Source organism: Numida meleagris, chromosome 1 (genome assembly GCF_002078875.1).
Source record: "Numida meleagris isolate 19003 breed g44 Domestic line chromosome 1, NumMel1.0, whole genome shotgun sequence".
Taxonomy (NCBI): Eukaryota; Metazoa; Chordata; class Aves; order Galliformes; family Numididae; genus Numida; species Numida meleagris.
The window spans coordinates 80547051-80565598 of NC_034409.1; the positions used below are offsets into that span (position 1 = coordinate 80547051).

The window sequence follows — 18548 nt, forward strand, 5'->3', positions numbered from 1 at the left end:
AGGGGCAACAGGGACAAACTGGGACACAGAAAGTTCCATACGAGCACAAGGAAGAACTTCTTTACTGTCAGAGTGGCGGAGCACTTGCACAGGCTTCCCAGAGAGGTAGTGGAGTCTCCTTCTCTGGAGATATACAGAACCTCTCTGAACGCCTTCCTGTGCAACCTGCCATAGGGAACCTGCTTTAGCAGGGTGGCTGGACTCAATGATCTCTAGAGGTCCCTTCCAACACCTACGGTTTGGTGATCCTCCTATTACATGTATTCAGTTGTAGCACAGAGAGCCACAAGGAATCTGAAGTTGTAATGTGGAACAACCAGTATTTTCATTGATGATCTGAAAATAAATGATAATTTTTTAACTTGTATTTCTCAAGAGCTTGTGCCTCTTTAAAAAAAAAAAAAAAAAAAAAGTTGTAAGAAATAAAATATGCTGCAGTAAACTATTCCTAGAGCTAACGAACAGGCAATGGGACTAGCAGCTTTTGCTATTACCTACTGCTTATTATTGTTATTATTATTATTTCTTTTTAATTATGCAAAGTGCTAATCAGTTTGATTATGCACAGTGCTAATCAGGTTAATTATGCAAAGTGCTAATCAGTTGTTCTCTAAGCACACGAGGAGAGCAGAGGTGCTGGCAGTGAATGGTGGTTCTAGATGGGGGTAGTCACGGCAGTCATTCCTTATTAAAAGAGGAGTAGGTGAGATGACAGGGGTTTTTGCTTCCATTAAAAAATAAATAAAAAAAAGAAAAAAGCAATGAGAGTGATAGTTCTGGTGAAGTAATGTCTTCTTTCACAGCAAGGCAGACTTTTATTCCAAGCTGGCTCATGCTGTTGGATAATTTCTGTTGGAATTCGAGTGCACTGATTTGGGCAAATATATCGCAGAGGGGTCTTGTAATGGGTGGGATACAAGTTACCCCCACTAGAGAAATTGATATGCAAAACCAGAAAATCACAAATTAAAGGATTTTTTCAATCTAATGAACACTCAACTTTTAGGCACTGGTAACTAGAACATCAATAATGTAACATGAATGACACTTGTTCATATATACATAGGGTTGAATGCATGCGTGTTCATGTACTGCATGGGCATTCAAATTGTGTTTCTTTTGGTATAATACCTTTACAGGCTGTAGGAATGTAGGGTGCCTTATCATTGGGAGTGTACGTTAAGCTGCATTTGCTCTTTCTCCTTAGTGCTAAATTATAAATTAGAATTTTGTGTTCCAGTGAAATAGGATCTATTCTCAATAAGCTGTGTTTTTCTGACAATTACTGAAGATTCAGTGTGCCTATTTTGCTGTGCTCAGTGTCTAATATCTAGCCAGTATTCCTTATTTGATTACATTTCACTGTTGGTGTGGGATACATAAGCACCACTTTTTACAGTTAGTAATGGAGATGACATTCCCAGAGCAGAGAGCTACTTGCTCATAAAAAGTCGTGAGTGAAGGATCTTAAGAGATGTTTTTGAAGTCATTAAAAGAAAAGATTAGTGTTGTGTGAGGCCTTCAGTAGTAGCAAGTTATTGCATCAAGTGCAAAAGAAGTTTTCCTTGAAAAAGTAATCACTGCAGATGGTTAGGTAAGGGAAGTCATGGAAAAATTTGAAGTAGATTTAAGGTAAGAGGTAAAGCATCAATATAGCTTAAACCAAAACCTAAAAATTAATAATATTGTCTTCTTGGCATTGTGACTACTCCACCAGACAGAAGACACTCAAAACAAGTTTACTGCCAAGTGTATGGGCATAATAACTCAATTGTTTTCATAAATTTGTTCTGGTTTTAGAAAGCTAAACCAGTGGTCCACTCTCAAGTCCAGTGCCCTAGAGCTGGACTAGAAGAGTATGTGATCTGAATGCCTAAAGGGATGCGCACCAGAAGCAAAGGTCCCAAGTCTGCAGATGCTTTTTTCTTTTATCAGAATCCTCTGAAGCTAATGTAAAGCTTTGCATAATCAATCAGTTTGCTATTACTCAAGATCCTGCTCTTGAAGAGCTCAGCCTGTTGGATCTGGATTTAACGTGTAGTAGTCCAGTCCACAAGTTTCCATAGAATCACTACTTTGCTTTCATTTGTTGTCAGTGGCCCTGTTTCTGTTTGCTTTTTCAGTACACTCTACTCCTCCCTCATCAGCTCTTTGATGAGACACAATGGGAGAGTGTGTACAGTCAACCACAGTCGGGAAAAAACTGGCTTCTTCATGTGATCCCTTGGCATCATACAGCCTTGTGGGAGACAGATCCTTGCTTTGATTGCTGTACCCACAGAAATGCACAGTTGCACACAGATTGTTTTTTTGTCTTTTGGAGGCTGGGCTCCAAAATTGCACCAGGAGGAAGAGAATTTGTTTGAAAGGTATTGTGCTGCTTTAGGCATATTCTTTGTTATCAGCCAAATATTTTCAAATGGGAGTTTTATCCTTCGGAAATAAAACCTCACAGATTTTGTGTTAGTATTAGTATTGCCCCATCTCCCCTATCCCCTACTAATTCAAAAGCTGTATAGTTAGAGGATACTTGCAAAGCCATTAGCATAAACCACACACTGTAGTATTTGTGAGGTAGAGCTGTAAATCTACCCAGAGCATAATAATAATCTGTGTTGCATTCCGCTATTTCAGATGACTGGGCTTCTGATGGATTGTGGAGCTAGTCAGAAAAATCACATTTTGCTCCAATTTTTTGTACTTTCTTTGTAACCCTGCTAAATTGCATTATCTTACTCTGCTTCGGTTTTCCTTGATAGTGAAATATGGATAATGATACGGGCCTAACATGGGATGTGGGAGGAGTGATAGAAGGCAAATGTATTATTTGCAAAGTGCTTTGATATCTCTGGATTAAAGGAGTTATAGAAGTGTGATGTATTATGGGGAGTTATCTGTGTTATTATGGAGCATCAGCAAACCTTGTGATCTTGAGTAAATTTGTGCATGATAACACAAAAATATTTTGTGTCTCCCTAAAAAGTGAAACAAGCGGATGGAGGAAGTTCAGTTGCCTTGGCATTAGGGTAATAGGTTAGCAACAGATGACAAAATCCAAGTAAAGAAATCTGCCTCCTGTGATTTAAAAGCAAGTGAATTGAGGATTCACCTGCCTGTATGACAGCATTGTTGCTGCAAAACTCCTTTTGCATCTTCTTGAGGACCTGGCCTTCAGAGGTGTACACTAGCTGCTATGTGGCTCACTCGAAATTGTCTGCTCATTGGCATTCACAGGACTGGGAGCCGAGGGGATTAATAACAAAAAGATCTAAAACGTTCACTCTGACCTTTTAAAGTTACTGACCTGCATTCAGGTTACAAATGCGTAGCACTTCTCTCTTGAGCTACAAAAGTTCTAAGTGTTAAGTCAGTAACTCCGTCAGGCTAACATTTCCTTGTGCCCAGCTGACATGACTGGAATGAAGGACCAAGAAAACTCACTGTGCACACGACTATCTTATGGTGACACAAGTACGTGGAAGAAACCCCACTGTCATAAACTAACACACTGACACTGTGTTTGAAAAGTTGTTTTGAATGTCTTCTCCTATTGAACTTATGCAACAGAGATAAATAAACACCATGTGTGGTGCAGCCAGGCTGAGTATTTTTGCTCCTACAAATGTTTATACATTCTCTGGTGGCTGTTTGTATTGCTGTTTGTTGACTGTAAATTCCAGACCTAGATGTTTATAATGTATACATTTTTAGGAGCGGTGCATTTTGGGGAATATGGTGAAGGTAGTACTTTTTATGAACACAACCAGATGAATAGTGGATGGGTTTTTTCTTCTTCAGTGTGGTGAATTAACCTTTGTGCTCGCAGTGAAAGAGAGGGCTGCTGCAGCAGGAGCTGTAGCTAAGTGGGGCATTTTCTGCTCAAATAAATGCAGAGAGTTGCACAGGAAAGACCACCTAAGATCTGTCAGGTAGGAATCTAGCTATTTTATCTTTGGTTCCAATTAATAATCAAGTCTGTTTTGCTTTCAGTTTCATCGGTGATGATGATGAGGATGATGTGTGTTTTCTCTTCACTGAGTGAAGTTACAGATGACAAAATTCTTAATAGCAGAGATCTCTGTAACCCCTCTGCTTTTGGCTCAGTTTGTCTCCTTTGCCTTTCAACAAACTTCCCTCTTTTACAACAGCTGTTGTCAGCATCTCAGTATCTTGAGTAGTGGGAGTGTGTAGAAAATTTTGGGAGCTGATGAATGCACTTCGGTCCACTAAACTGAATGGACATAGCTTCCCAAACATAATCTTACATTAAGGAAGAGTTCAGCTTAATCAGTCACCATTTTTTGGATGAGGTGGAATTTTCCTTCAACTTCTGCTTCTGTTGTATTTGTGCAAGTCAAAATGATACGCTTCTAATGCTCCAAACTGCTTAAAGCCTACGTAGTGCTTTCCTTTTTGCTCCATTTCATGCATGTTCTCTCCGTTTGTTAGAGGCAGGTTTGGCTGACTCACAGTTACTGTTACAGCAGCCTCTCTCATTTGCTTAGAAGTTTGACTGAGTTTTAACCATTTGTAGTTAATCTTATTAGCTTTAAACATAACTTGCAGTGAGGACTTCCATTATGAGTTCACCATTTAGAGGTCTGATACAGATCATTTTGCCCATTCTAAAATAGTATAATAGCACCTTCTAAGACTTCTTAGGCCTTCGTGGCTTGTTCGAAATGAAGCTTTGAAAAGAAGCGATGACCTTTGTGACAGGGTGTTGGGTCGATTTTTTTTTCCCTTTTCTTGTCAGTTATGTATCTTGCAACCCTGATAATAGCTGTTTTGTGAAAATAAGGAGGGTTCTACTACCATTATCAGTTTCTTAATGAGCTTGAGGGAAAGAGGTCTGTCAAAGGAGTCTGAAGGTTGTCAACCTGTTGATGATCACAGAGCAACTGATACGTTAGTGTATAGTACATTCTCTTTTTCGTTATGTATTTAAACATCCAGGGAATTAAATACACTGGCTAAGCAAGTTGAAAGAATATTTCACTTATCTGAAGTCAAATCTGTGAATGCTAGAATTGAAGCTTACTGAGCAGACTTAATTTGACTTCCCTCTGCTTTTGCACTTGTTAATTATATGATCGCATTCTGTTTTCTGTGGGAACCAGTCTTCCCTTACTACACCTAATGGACCTGGCTGAGAAGGAATATAGGTTCCTCAGTGAGAGGCTGTTTTCTATAAGATCAATTGCGTTACTTGCTGCAAACATTGGAAAATGTTTAATAAATGAGGCAGGAGAAAGCTGAGAAAGAACAGATTCTTAAGATTATGGTGAGTGTGCATATGCTTAAAGAAAACGTGCTTGAATCGAGTTGCTTATAAAATCAGACATCTATAGGCGGTCTACAAATAAACCTAGTATTTTTGTGTTCCCTTATGAGTTCACTGGGGCTCCTTTTAACTCTTCTATTCTTTTAAAACATTCCATTTATTTCCCTCAGAAGTGGGGGGAAAAAAAGAGGTAGTAGCAGCCTGCACTGATTGTGTACCTGGAAAGTGAGAGAGAAGGTAAATGACACTCCCCTGCCAAAATACCAGTTCCCCAGATTTTGGCTTTCATTTGGTAGGAAATAGACTATGTTCCATGTTACTCGCTGAGAAAAGTGGGCACAACTCTCTTCCTGACTCCTCAACGGTTGCGTTGGCGATGCTGCTCTAAGTAGAACTGGTCTGTCTGTAGCCAGGTTAGTTATCTAAGCACTGGGAATTCAGCTGTTTTCTTATGCATTCTTCTTTTCATATTTTATTACTATGAAGAGAACACAAAGAGTGCTTGTTTCTTTCCTTCTCTCTCTTTTTTTTTCTCTGCAGTTGACACAATCAGTGTTATTTGAAGGAAAAAAGAATGCACTCAGAATGGGAAATAGGGTGGGAAAATGTAATAGGATCTGCAAATCTTTTCTGTCTTGTCTGAGTAAATGAGAGCTGATGAGAGATGCAGTACAATGAGGGCTAGGGAATGCTAACTGAACTGGTATATAAGGATTGTTTCATTTTGCTTCATTTCATTTTACTGTATTGAATTTGAAAAGGAAAACTGCGGTGGACGTGAAAGTTTGCAGTGGAAACTCCTTGGGTTTCTGTACCCTTGACATGAACCTGGGCAAACATGAAAATGAATGTTAAATAAAGTGGTGCATGAATTCTGTAGGTGTGCTTCTGAAGCTACTTTTTGAAGAGTGCCCTTTCAGAAACAGCAACCCTGCCTCTGGGTTATTGTGCTGCTTCTGTTCTTAATCTCTTTTATTGTCCACTTAAGTTACCAATTAAGGAAAGGTGTGAGGTTTTTGGTATTTTTCTGCTTTGTTTTATTTTGTTTTAATGAGCCCAAACCATTCTGATTCTCAGAGATGTATTTTGCAGGATTGTGTGAAGGCATCATTTTTTTTCATGCAGGCTTTCAGGAAGATGAGAATGGGATTCTTTTCCGCTTTTTACCCATTCATAACGTTCATCTTGCCTTTTTAAGTCAGTATAATGCAGGCTAGGGCAGAACTTTGTGGAACTTGGTCCTAGGTGAGATACTACTACAGCAATGTACTCATCACTAGTCAAATTTTACCTTCTGTGTTACAAGCTGTAGTGTTTTTATCTAACTGGAGTGGGTGCACATTGCTTGCTGAAGGGAAGAGCTGTAGTTAAAATCATGTGCAAGTCAGTTCAATCTGAAAAGTTGTCTTTTGCATACTATTATGCTACTTTAGGCATGGATGATTTTGAAAAAACAGTGAGGGTAGGATTTTTGTTTTTTTTCTAAGTCAAAGTCAGTTGTGGAGGTCTGAAATAACATAGCATGAACAGCAAATGTTTCTGCATAAAATTTCCAGCAGCACAGATTATAAGATTTGAGACTCACTTAGGAGCCACTACGCTGGGAGATATCTTAGATGATAAAACATTTAAAGACAAAGCCTTTTTTTCCTAATATGCTTTTAAATAAGTGAATCCTAGTGTTCAAAGTAAGATTCAACACTCTGGCTTCAGAGTCCACCTGATATGATCCCAAGGCAGGTTCAGGTCATGAGCAGATTTAAGCTGTTCTCTCAAAAAATTATATCATAGGTAATTTTATGAGATAGTCATATTTGGCAAGTGTTTACCTGGTGAGAAGTTTGCTTCTGAAACTCGTCTTTTTACCCATGTCCCCAGGGCTGAAGTAGTGTTGGTGGGCAAGGGAAGAGAACTGAAGGGGATTGGTTTTGCTTTTCTTCCAGAAAAAAAGAATGGTTTAATAGTGTTGTATAGTATAGTTTCTGCCACTCTGATGGCAAGGGAGAGATTGTGTTAATTTTTTTTTCCTTCTCCTTGTCATTGCTAGACAACGTCACTCCCTCATTAACTGAGATCTGGCAAAGGGCAAGGGTGTCCATAGGGAAATGACTCTTTCTGGGTGAGACTCATTCCAAAGAGCATCTCTTGAGCTTGGTATCTAAAATCTGTGTGTCATTAAGCACCATGGATTCGCGTGGCCTCTTTTTGCGCAGCTTCTTTTCTCCCTGGTTGCAGTTTTGAAAGTGGAAGGATTTCCTACTCCATAGATGTGGACAGTTAAATCTTGGATACCAGAAGAAGAGCGAGGGGAAAAAGGTTCTCCTGCTCTCTGTGAGTGAGTATCCAGTGGAAGAGGAAGCATTGTTACCACTGTGATGAGAAGGTGTAATGGCTAGACAGCTGTAGGGACAGATCTGAGAATTTAAAAGCTCACTGAAATCCAGAAGGGTTTGGTTTTTCTTAGGAGGTGGGATGAGGAAGAATGCTGGGTAGCAACCAATCTTTTCTACCAATTATTTTAGTCTAAATCTTTATCCTGTGCCGTCTGAATAGCTATCCTATTTCATATCCAATAGTAATTCAAGGAATATTCTTTTTAGCAGAATAAACAATTTTTTTTTCTGCTTGACATGGAAATGCTTGTACTAGTAAATTCCACAGACAGCTTATTGCCCCCCCCAATATTGTTTTGTCTGATTATACAACCTTGAAAGTTTAAAATTGACTGGTTTACTGTAAGAAGCATTAAGTAAATGCAATCTCTCTGTTTTTAATAACACTAGCTCAAATTTCATGTGAGATCACACTAGTCCTCCAGTGTAATTAAGTTTATAGTTTTCTTATGCACTTCAAATGCCTGTGATGTGCAGTTAATAGTATTTTTCAGACAAGTATTAGGACACCTCGGCAGCGATGCCAATGTGGGCTGGTGTCTATCAGCAGTGCAGACACCACAAAGTAATGGAAATTGCAAGACACTCTGCTATAATTTGTCTAAAAATATGCATGACAGCAAAGCTTTTTTTTTTTACCTGAGTTGAGAAAGTGGTAAGGCTCTGAATTAGAGTGAAGCTTCATAAATGAGTTGGGCATGAAACAAGATTTTCAAGTTTGGCTTGAAGTCCAGCAGTTATCGAGTCTGAAGTATGGCTGAATATCAGAGATCTTCTGCATTTTGGACTTTGTATCATGACTGTACCAAAAATCTGATTTTTGCTTCATAAATTTTAACTTTAATCTGATAAAAGGCTGCATAGGGAATTTTGGAATAGAAGTTTCTATGAACTTTTCCTCTGTGAGTGTATGTATATATATATGTATACCTAAATATATAAAGGAATCAATATGTTCAGTACAAGGGTACTCTTTTTTATTTGTAAGGAAATAAAATTATAGTAAAGGCAAAAAAAAAAAAAATCATGTTCCTTCCCCCCATCAAAGTAGTTTGATTTTTATTTTCAAATGCTTTGAGTGATAAAGGCCAACAATTGAAATTTTAAGGTGCTTTTCTGTTGTTGTTGTTACTCCAAACAGACACGCTTGTTGAATGCCGCGAGTTACAATCATACTTTGCAAGGTTTGGATGTAGAATCGGATCTGCAGTGTGTGCCACAGCTCTGTACATAGGCAGAGCATCTGATTGTTCTGGTATCTTGGAAAGTCTGGCTCTAAGTCTACAGCACCTGGGTTTTCGGATTTGTGGGATTGAACTTGGTTGTGTATAGAAACGTTGGAACTGAGCTCCTAGTCGTCTTCTGAAACGATCGCCTCTGTTACAGCAGGGCTTTGAGGAGTCTCTGTATTCATGCTAAAGTTCACGCTGATAAACACACTCTCCTTCTCCAGCAAGCTGAAGTAGAGCTCGCTTCAGCAAAGTGTTTAAAGGCACAGTAAAGTCCAATAGCTAGTGTGTGGGGCAGCTTCTCAGTGGCTGTCTTTTAAGTTCATAAGCTAACTTCTATGCAGTGCTTAGCCATGCTGCGTGTTGTGGGGACTGCAGATCTGTGTAATCTCTGGCAGGGTGCCATAAACTAGCCGTTCCCTTCCTTTACTGAAACAGCACATGCAAATGCTATCCAACTGTTTATTTTGTTCATGCAAATTTTCGCCCATGCAAATTTAGGCTTCAGGTTTTATTTGTTACACGTAAAGAGGCTGGAATGTTCTTTGAAATGAGGAATAATAGCAGTGAGAGTTAAGCAGCACAGTCTCTGTTTTCTCCTTAATCAAAGTAACGTGGCACAGACTTCAGTGAGGACTGCAGGATTTGGCCCAACAGGTATTAACCCATATAAATCTTTGGGGGAGCTTTCTTTGCCTGGTGTCTGCCTTTTAGGAGGACTGCTGGCGGCAGGAAGCGAGGCAGATAGGAGAGGCTATTGGAGAACCTGCTGTGGCATCAACTGCCCATCGCTGGCTGGGAACTGTGAGCTGACATTTGAGAGAACGTGCTTTATATGAGAAAGTGATGAGTGAATAGAAATTAAAACAAAAGGATTGAAAACAGAGCTGTAATCAATCTAGCTCAGTATCTCAATAAACCGGGGATGTTTTTTTCACAGCGAATTTGGGGCAGATATCACAGCAAGTGCCACAATGCCAAGGTCTTCCCCCTCTTCCCCTCCCCTTCCATTAAATCTACATTTGGAAGGTGGATGGTGCTGACTCATAAATTAAATTGGAGTAATACATACAGTGTATATATATTTCTGTCACTTTGTCTCAAATTAAACACGAACCTTCTCCCCTGACAAGATGATAGAAAAGTTAATTGCTCGCCCTGGCTTTAAATTGGAATTTGAATTTGCAAAATGCTAAAGGTTTATGAGATCTAAATCATGAGGAGCTTAAATTACATTCCTGTGATAAAATATTAATAAATCAATTAAAACATAAGCCGAGTATAATATTACTTTTTTTGTAGGAACCTCGAACACAATAATTCATTAGAGTGTGCAGTAACAATTATTGTATCTTTTTTAATTTTCTTTTTTATTAGGTTTTTTTTTTTTCTTAAACTGGGGAAACAGCAACATCAGATGGGAAAGCACCACACAATGGTGGAATATTATCTGATACTGCATCTAGTCATCTCCTAGTAACAATACACATACTTATGGAAGGATCTAAGCACTCCTCACTGCATATATTCTATTGTGGCTCCCACATAACAAGATGAATTCCCTAAAAGTTGGGGGCTATTTCACCTCTTTGCAGAATGGAAAAGAAGGGTGGATGTATAGAAAAAGGGGAAGTGATCATAGTGCTCCTGCTTTTTTCCTTTTCCCAGACTCTTCCCTTACCATTTTTTTATTCTCCTTCTATTTTCCTTTCCCTTTCTGGGTCCAAGATCAGTAAGATTTCAGAGTGAAAAACACAAAAAATGCACAGGTCTTTCTGTAAAGCTGGCCTGAGTTTTGTGCAGGGGAAACCTAGGCTGGGATGGATTTTGTTACTAGCTTTTCAGTTACATTGCGAACTGCTCTCCCAGCTCTAATCTTTACATAACCCATTTCTGCGTACTATATAAAGAGCACTTCAGGCACAGTATGAAACTTAGTTATTATTTGAGGAAGGAGGTGTTATGCTAGCTCAGCATGCATTTCTTATATGCAAACATTAATACACAAGGAATGCAATTATTATATATACCTGCACACCTCTAGTGCCTGTCAAGGTGCAGATTCCTTAGTCAAGTGCTTTTTACCTTCTGAGAAATGACTGGACTGCACGGTTTATACAGCTCTGCTTGGTAAAGGGTCTAATTGCTATCATTACATTATTTGTGTTGCATTCTTGAAATGTTATTTAGTACAAATTACATGCTAGTGCCAAATTGGCAGCTCAGAGGACTGATGCCTGCTGCATATATCCATAGCGGAGGTGCTGTGGACCCTGCCTGCCCTGTGCTGAGGCATTGTTAGCACTGGCAAATTGACCTTGTAGCCCTCTGGTTTTTCTCTTGTAGGCTGCTGGACCTCTCCTTAGTGCGCTTTCTCCTTCCTCTGTGTGGAGGCAGAGAGGTTTCTGTCTGGATGAGAGGGATTGAGCAAAAGTCCATGTTGGGCTCTGCTTGCAGTGTAAGTGGCCTGCGGATGGAGAAGGAAGGAGTGCGTAGCTGCTGTCCCACTCTGCCTGCTAGCAGCCTGCAGCCATCTTGCTTCCAGCAGCAGGGCAGCTGCTGTTGGCCAGCTGAACTCAGTTAGGATTGGAGTCAGCTGGGGAACGCAGCCAGAGGAGATCCAGGAGCAGGTGGCTGTTGCTCCTGGCCACCTGTCCAAGGAATGCTTTCTGGTGCTGCCCTGAAGCCATGCAGGCACTGGTTTGCCCAAGGCATGGACACAGCACTCAGGGCCATCCCTGTGGTGAGAAGGGAACCAGGAGATCTGGGGCCTGCCTTACCATGCTCCTGCTTGTCCTTGCCTGCGGGTGACTTCATCTGGTGATTAACCTCAAATTTCCACAGGCTTCTCCACTTGCTGTCCCTCTGCTGACAAGGCCATTTGGGGTCCATTGTAATGAGACAGACTATAATAAAACTTCGTGTTTCTAAGCACATGTACTGTGTCACTACTGCTAAGCTCTTCATCAATATTAAAGACCCACTTGTTAGTTTTCATATCTATTGCTTTTCATTATCCTCTTTTTAATAAGAGGACAAGGGAAAAGTTGCTTCCCACCAGCTCTCAGGTCTGCACAGCAGACTGGTGGTGAAGATCCCATTAGCCTATACATTCTCCAGCAGCCCACTGAACCTCACCAGAAGCAGAGGAATGCCGAAGAGAACTATTCCTGTCCACAGGAAAGTAGAAGGAGATTGATTAAGCTTGTTTTGTGTAGACAGTGGAACAGTCAGAAGTGATTAGGCTTTTGTGTTTACCACAGTGAGCTAGCATTTAAATCACAAAGCTACAACTGAAGGCTTCCTATCACCAGGATGGTCTGATCTTTGTTATGATTTCTTTAGCAGTAAACTATTGAGATCTCACCTGATGTTGACTCACTGCATTTGATAATTGCATTTACTCAATAGTTTCCATACTTTACAACTACTGGTTTAGAGTGTGGTCAAATCTTTGTGTACATTTCTGTAAATAAATTTTTTAAAAATTGATTAGTGGAAGTTGATGTGTGTGTAGGGAGATGTTGCAGACTTTTCTTGCATACAGAGATGATTTCCAGCAGTAGCGAATGAAACACTTAATGCCAGCTTCTTTGTCAGTAGTATCTTTCTGCTGATGAGAGGATTTGCATTGGGACAGTGCTTTCTTGTGTCGTGCCATCCTTGCTGGGAAGGATGCAGGCCATATGCTTGAAAGGGTGAATCGATGCTTCTGTATCAGCTCCTAAAATGGAAAGGAGGGGCATGAACTGGTCAGTGACAATGCAGATGACGGACTACAGCTTTGTCCCGTCACGATTTGTTTTTCACTTCTGCCTTGGGAAGACTTCCATCCTTCTAGATGGCAGCTCTTGTCAGTTGCCATGTCTGCTGGGGGCACTGAGGTTCTCACAGACTATGGTAAACACGATTTGGCTCCTGAGTGCTCATAATCAGGCTTACTTGTGCTGAGACAGAGATTGCTCTATTGCAGTGCCAGGCCTCTAGCAATACCAACTGTTAAATAATAAACAGGCCCTGCTTGTTGGCAGCGCGTGCCTGCCCTGCTGCCCCCGCCAAACGCTGGGCTTGTTTCTGGGTCTACCTGCCCACCTGCCTCCTGAAGCGCAGCCCTGGTGTTTGGTGGAGATGGAAGCGGTGCAGAGACATCAGTCTGTGTCTAATCTGCTTACTTTATTATTCTCCCAGGACCTCGGGTGATATAGCGAACATGCAGTGCTTTGGCAGCACTAACAATGGCTTTGCTGTCGTTCTAGATAATATTACAGACTTTTGCCTGATGCATGGGATGTTTTTCTTCTCTCTGTTCGTCTGCTTGTTCTTTAAGGTCTTCTTTTCTTTTTCTTTTTTTTGGGGGGGGGGGGATATTGGGGCTGCTGGAAGGGGCTAATTGCTCCTTAATCAGCTTTGTTTTTTTTCTGTGAATCAAAAAAAAAAGTGTTTTTTTCTCCTGGTGACAGAATGGTGTTTATCGTTTTACTATATTGAGAAATATTACCTAACCTTTTTCCTGCTCTTTATGATTAGAATGGGCACTGGAATGAAGAACTTTTTTTTTTCTTTGTGAATTAAGGGTTTTTGTTATGAAAAACAGTCTGAAAATACTGCATAAAATAAGCCCCCATTCTTCTATTTGGGGACTTTTGTAGTTTTCCTTTAATTTCGTTCTTACTGTGTACATAGTACATGTGGAAAACAGTATGTCCTGTTTTATGCAGAAGAGAAGTTCGAGAGCTTGGAGATAAGTTAGGAAAAATATTATGATATTGTGAAGAGGAAGAGATTATATTGCGGAGTTAAAATGTAACTGCATGAATAGATTAGAATGTACATATTAATTTCCCCTTCGTTCTCTAAAACCTTGAGTGGAACATAAGCCAGAATTTTCACTTGGTGGGATAATGGTTTTTTTTAAATCCATATATGAAATGAATTTTAAACATAATATTATTTTCCATGTCATATAATTAAAAGGCCCTATATTTTGAGTCAGTTGAAAACTTCTTATGTTTTTGCACACATAGCCAATCTTTTGCCAATCTCTGAGGGAATTTTCTGAGCTGTAGATTAACCATGGCACGGATGCTGAGAAAAAGTTCCTTTTTTTTTTTTTTTAACAAATCTCACACTATGAAAACTCTGATATTTTCTAACAGTCTGGGGGGAATTCTATCGTACAATTTCCTGTCAGCTCTATTTGAAACTCCACCCTTCTATCATAATTGTCGCAGGTGGCAAATAGAGGGAAGCAAATGTAATTAGTAACCAGACCTGGGAGCATTGCCCTGTCACTAGATTTTCCTAGCAGTGCATTGCTTTGCCATTACAGGTCTGAGAACCCTTCAAATCTCTTTCATTATTTGTGTTTAATCTGAAATAAGAAATGCAAGATGGTGAGATCCGTGGATACCGATGTTGATCTCCCTTAAAATATGGAGTGTTTTATATCCATATTGATTGTGTATATTGAACATGAATATCTATATAGAGAGATATACGTGAGAGGTAAAAAAATATGAATAACTTTCAGATTTCAATCATTGAGTCATGTTAAATACTCTAGAATGAGGCGGAAAAACTCAAGTTTAAATCCTGAGGCCTGATCTTGCGAGATGGAATTTTCAAAATGCCAAAATGCACTCTTGTTTTACTGTGGTACATCTAAGCATTTCTGAAAATTCTTGGTTTCTTTTTTTTTTTTTAAATTATTATTATATGTGTTTTTTATAATAATCCCTGGAGCCTTTGGATATTTGATGTGATCTGTGTTGAGAATTTAGCAAAGTCGTCTTCTACTATTTGTCATTTACTTGAGTAGGGGCAGGTCTTTATGGACAGTCATTTGATTTATTCTTAATGGGAATAAGCAGGAGTTCAGTGCTTCTGAAAGTCTTCAGAATATGGGAGAAATAGTAGATAGTGAAAGTCTTGGTTGAGTGTATTTTTTTTCCTGAAAAGTGTAAAATTTACATAGTTTGAGTCTTCCTTTTTTCATAAGAATGTTGATGCAATGCCAACGGATAATTTTTAGGAGGCTAAAGCAGGGCAGCTGCAGGTATGCAGGGAGAGGCACTCCGGAGATTAATGAAGCGCCTTTGCAGCTGCTATTGTAGGAGCTGGAAACCTTGTTTCATTAAGCAGAAAAATAAACTACAGAAACAGAAGACTCCCTCTCCTTCTTTCTTAAAGTGTTTCCTTTCTTAAAATGCACATTTTACTCCAGTGGGAAGAGTCTTTTCTTACTGCTGACACACTCCTTAAATCATATTGTTTTCAGGCAGTAGATAAGAGTGAGTAGATGAGTGACATTTGCTTGTAACTGTAACTAAAACATAGTTTTAGTGACATCAAAAAAAAAAAAAATATTGCATTTATGAGCCGAGCCATTTACAGCAGGTAGAAGGAAAATTCAAAACTGGAGTTAGCAACAGAACCTCTCTTATTTCTTGCAGTGCCTTTAGCCGAACCATCTTCGGGTGGGATTTATTTCTTTATTTAAGAGGTGTCGGCTGGAGTAACTGGTCAAGAGAATTGCTCAGACTAAATGTAGGCTTCAGGGAGCTGTAGAAGAGGTTCAGTAGGTGGTGCTGTTCCCTTGAAGCCAGTTCTGACGCTGTGCCCAGCGAAACATTTAAGGGGTGTATACTCTAAAATTCAGCCTTCATGTAGAACTTGAAAAGCTAGCAATTTGTTGCCTTAAAATCTCGTTTATGCTTTTTGTTAGCTGTAGAGGTGTTGGAGGCATATTTAAACTTATGGGAGCGTGAGGCTGGGAAACAGAGTACAGGATAAAATGCACTGTTATCTTACATACACTTGAACCTGAAGCTTGGAGAAAATTTCAGGATCCGTGAGTTCTAGGAGTCATAACTGGAAGAGGGGGGAAAAAGAAAAGGAAAATAAAAAAAAGAAAGAAAGGTTGACTGTAACAAACCAGTGACTATGAACTGAGAGATTTTTCATAGCTGTGTGGAAAGCATTCTTTCAGGTTGCACCAAATTTGGCGAAGAACAAGACAGAGTTGAATCTAGAAGCAGGCCCAGTGAGAACTGCAAACATTCCAGAGCTAGGAGTTGTTTGAATATAAGCTCTCAGCGATGGCTTTTCACTGAGCTATGTGCTAGTGAAATAAATAACAAAGAAAGCAGTGCATTTTTCAGAAGATATGACCAGCATATTTCCAAGCTCTCTCCAGATATCAGAGTTCTTTTTCTCAGAAATCTTCAGAATCATTGAAACTGCTTGCACAGTGCTGGATGTATGCATGTCTTCTGTGAAAGGACCCTTTGCTAAGGTTGCTCAGAAAGAAAATTCTAATTAGTTTTGGAAGTAACATAAAATACAACACCAGAAACTTCCTTTAATATGGTTTGAGGTCAGAAAGGACCATTGGATCATCTGTTTTGACATTTTATGGGTCACAAGCTGTTATTTCTGCCCAGTCATCCCTATTTTGAACATAGTTACGCAGAAACAGCATCTCTCCGTCTTGAAGCCATCAGGAGGTTAAAGCTCCTCCCTTCCACTGGTAGTTTTGTTCCAATGGCTAATTCCCTTGCTGTTTAAAAATGTGGGATTCGTTTCTGGTTTGATTTGACTTTTTCTTTCTTTGTTTCTTGGCATCACGTTCCAGACTTTGGTTCTTGTTACGCCTTTCTTCACCCAATTGAAGATCTCTTCAGAAAACAATGCAAAAAAGAAAAGTAATAATGCCTTCCCAAGCCTACCCACTACCTCCTGTTTATGTCTCCAGGGATTGTGTTAGCCATCCTTGCCACATTGCACTGGGTGTTCTCCTGCAGTTGTTTACTTGTTGTGACCTCTAATTCCTTTTAGAATCACTCTTTTCCAGGATGTAGCACACTCCCCACACCCAGTCCTGTAGGTACAGCATGTTCCTTTTTCTTTAGCATGTGCCTTGCTAAAAAGCATTTCATTTGAAGGAACTGCACTTTGTGCAAACGACTGATTGGTCACACCCTCACACCCACAGATGCCCTGTTCTCCCGATCTTTTATCAGTCTACCTGTTTTTGCGTCACCTGGACACTTTTATCAGCAGTGCTTTTATAGCTTAGGAGTCATTGCTCTAAAATGCTGAATAATGTTGGGAGTTATTACAGTTTAACCTGATTCTTACTCTGGATACCTCTCATTGAAGATTCTCCAAGTAACATTTTTTCTGAGGGTTTTCATTAGTTAGCTGTTAAGCCATTCAGCATGTGCTTTTGCTTTCATTGACAGAGCTGGACTGCTGTGCAGTTGGTACTAAGTCAAGTGCTTATAAAACTGTAAAAGGCATTAAAAGTATACCGTTATGATCAGTAAATGTATGTGCTTAACAAAAAAATGAAATCAGGTTTATCTGTAACTTCCATGTGGCTGTGAATAAAATGTGCTAATCCCAGTGACCACAGGCAGAGTGAAGGTCTCCAAATGGAACTTTAAAAAGACCCATGTGCATTTTAGTGAATTACAAAAGTTAATGCTGGATCTGAATTGTTCTTGTATCTTACATAAAGCATATGTATATGCTTTGTGGGCATTGACGCTGTACTCCCACAGCCTTCTCTTGTTTGTACTGAAGCTCAAAGTAAAGCTTGATTTTCCTCAGCTGGTCTCCTCCTTTCATTTTTTTAAAGTTGACAGCCTGAACCTAAAGGGGAAATCCTCATAGTACAGCAGAATTGTAGGTATGATGAGATGGCAATGAAGAAGCTGTGCTGTTGTGGAGGTGGGAGGTTGATGACTCCTATAAACATCTCAGCGTTTCTTTCTGATAGCTCAAGACATGAATTTTTTTTCCCTATGAGCTCTTAAGATGTTTTGCACATTAAACAAATCCTATTTTGTCTAGTATGCCTCTTATATTAGTCTTCAGATGACAAACGTTGAAGGGCTCTGCAAGCAAGACACATGGGCAACTGCAGCTGCTTCTGCCTAGTATATAGAACTTCCTAAGATATGGATGAGATCTGTGTGTATAGATATATTTTAATTGTATATAAAATGTAAGTATGGATTTTATTTTGTCTGTAGAGCATGGAGAGTTCGCCAAAATTTGGCTGTAATGGATTGAGGGGAAAAAAGGAGGGAAAAAAAAAAAAGAATTAGAGAATACAAGAGTGACCTAATTAAAAAATTAAATTTAAAAAAAGACTAATGGCTTGTAGCTATGGGATAATGGAATTTGGGACACTGGTGACTACACTTCATCCTAATCTTGCTTTTAATTGACAACAGACATGTTTGTGCTTTATTATGGAAGGGCTTTGTGATCAACATACCTTTGTTGTGTGAAACATTCTTTTTATGAAGCTGCTCAGAGAAAATAGGATTCTGATGACCAGGGCTAGGATTTTCATTGGGATCTATTTGTACTATATTCTGAGGGAAATTAACTCTGACTTAAAAATTATTTAAGAAAAGGTCTCCCTCAAAATTACCTACTTGCTATCTAAACACTTAAACTTCTTCCTGTTTGAAGTACAATAAAGTGAAGACCAATGTTTCCAACGAACATTAATGTTATTCCTCGTGAAAATATTTGGGATTGGAACTCTTTCTTTCTGTGTAGAACAAAGGATTGTTTTTGTTGTTGTTGTTTTTATCTGGCCCTTTGGGCATTACTGCGATACAAATA

At 39.4% G+C, this 18548-nt stretch overlaps 1 protein-coding gene across 26 annotated transcripts in view; it reads left to right on the forward strand.

Annotated features, from left to right (window-relative positions):
* Positions 1 to 18548, forward strand: part of ZBTB20 (zinc finger and BTB domain containing 20) — a 470842-nt gene that overhangs the window by 94745 nt on the left and 357549 nt on the right. Inside the window, exon 1 of one of the 26 annotated variants that reach the window (XM_021398495.1) lies at positions 3759 to 3929. The exons of the other annotated variants lie outside the window; for them this stretch is intronic. The gene's annotated coding sequence lies outside the window, so the exon portion shown is untranslated. Of the gene's footprint in view, positions 1 to 3758; positions 3930 to 18548 lie in introns of those variants that run through there. 26 annotated transcript variants of the gene reach the window in all.